This window comes from Nicotiana attenuata, unplaced genomic scaffold (assembly GCF_001879085.1).
Source record: "Nicotiana attenuata strain UT unplaced genomic scaffold, NIATTr2, whole genome shotgun sequence".
Taxonomy (NCBI): Eukaryota; Viridiplantae; Streptophyta; class Magnoliopsida; order Solanales; family Solanaceae; genus Nicotiana; species Nicotiana attenuata.
Window position 1 is genome coordinate 1 of NW_017680900.1, and position 1,845 is coordinate 1,845.

At 35.9% G+C, this 1,845-nt stretch overlaps 2 non-coding genes across 2 annotated transcripts; one reads left to right on the forward strand and one right to left on the reverse strand.

Moving 5' to 3' along the window:
* Nucleotides 1–174: 174 nt before the first annotated feature.
* TRNAT-GGU lies at nt 175–246 on the reverse strand. The gene has a single exon. It is a non-coding gene; the product is annotated as a tRNA-Thr (tRNA).
* Nucleotides 247–1,109: 863 nt separating this feature from the next.
* On the forward strand, nt 1,110–1,182 carry TRNAE-UUC. The gene has a single exon. It is a non-coding gene; the product is annotated as a tRNA-Glu (tRNA).
* The last annotated feature ends 663 nt before the right edge of the window (nt 1,183–1,845 follow it).

The window sequence follows — 1,845 nt, forward strand, 5'->3', positions numbered from 1 at the left end:
CTAACCATATTCAGTCATGAAAGAATTCTGGGGCAATTACCAGGCGAATTAAAAGATGTCAAACAGAATTTCAAGTGAAATTTCAGAGTAGGATTACTTACGAAAAAAATGAGCAAGGCCACATTTGAAGGCAATTCTCCCCTCAAATATGAATACTAGATTGGACTTTTACAAAGCCCCTTATCGGATTTGAACCGATGACTTACGCCTTACCATGGCGTTACTCTACCACTGAGTTAAAAGGGCCTTTTTGATTTAATTCCGGAATTATTCACTATGTGGATAAAATATCTATATGTACATATATTATAAACATAAGTATATATGCATAAGTACATGCAGTAGATACATAGTGTCTAGTGGCTCATTGTTGAATAATAAAATGGATTTACCTAGGAAGTCTAGGAGAAAATGCAATGAATTGTTTCAAGACCGACTCGAATTGCTTTTTTTCTTTTATTGAATTGATCCCACCAGAACAAAATTCACTTGATTGATACATGTACATACACCTAGCAATTCAACATAAAATTCAAGATATTTCATCGAATCATGGAATGAAGAGATTCTACTTGTCTCCTGAACTAAATTCTTAGGAGAAAAAAGAATTTTCTTCTTGATCCCGCTTACTAGATTTCTCGTTTGTTAATTTCCTGTCTTGGTGGGAGGGAGATAAGGATATCTCGTCTTAACAATGAATCAAATGAAAGTGAAAGAAATCGAATTTCACACCTTTTCCTTTTCTGACGGACCAATCATTCCCTGCAAAAATCCTACTCTTCCTTATTATTTCTATTTTTTGTATTTATTAGTTTTTTTTATTTATAAATAAAAAAAGCAAATTCTAAATAAAATTCGAAATACTAAATAATCTAAACTAAAATAATCGAAATAAATTCAATTGAAATAATTCCAAAATAAAAAAAAAATACTACTACTAGATTTCTAATGGCGATTCTAATGAAGAATTCATCAATGACGAATAAAAAAAAATTCTATGCAATTCTGAAAGGGGGAAAGATCCCTCGGATAGAATCATTCTATTATATTGACAATTTCAAAAAACTGATCATACTATGATCATAGTATGCTGGCGGTTGGTCAAGCAGGCCCCCATCGTCTAGTGGTTTAGGACATCTCTCTTTCAAGGAGGCAGCGGGGATTCGAATTCCCCTGGGGGTAGGGTACTACGAAAGGAAGTTGATCATGGATTACCAATAAGTCTAAAATTGATTCTTCCTGGGTCGATGCCCGAGCGGTTAATGGGGACGGACTGTAAATTCGTTGGCAATATGTCTACGCTGGTTCAAATCCAGCTCGGCCCAATAATTCGCCAATCCGCCATGAGATGATATAACCCCCTTTGTACTTCAGAAATACCCGATCCGGAGATAAAAAAGAATCAAATTTTCTGCTAGATCCCGTATTTCCCTGGGATTGTAGTTCAATTGGTCAGAGCACCGCCCTGTCAAGGCGGAAGCTGCGGGTTCGAGCCCCGTCAGTCCCGATGGATCCAATAAATATATCAATAAATCTCTCCCTTTTTATGAATTTTATGAAGGGGACCGGGGGCAGAATTTCATTGTCAAAGCAAAGGGGAAATCCTTATTTCTTTTTTCTTTCCTTTTGGTAGGAGAAAGACATATGCGGTTGGATTAGTACAATTATTGGTAGCATTATAGTCAGTATTCCAAGAAATGCTGGCTTTTTCGATTGCCCCCGATGCATGTAATGGAATCGAGTACTATACCTTTTTGAGGCGCGCATACACAAGGGGAATTCCTTTCTTGTCCAATACAAAATTTAATATAAGAAAATACTTTCCAGAAAAAACAAAAAAAAAAA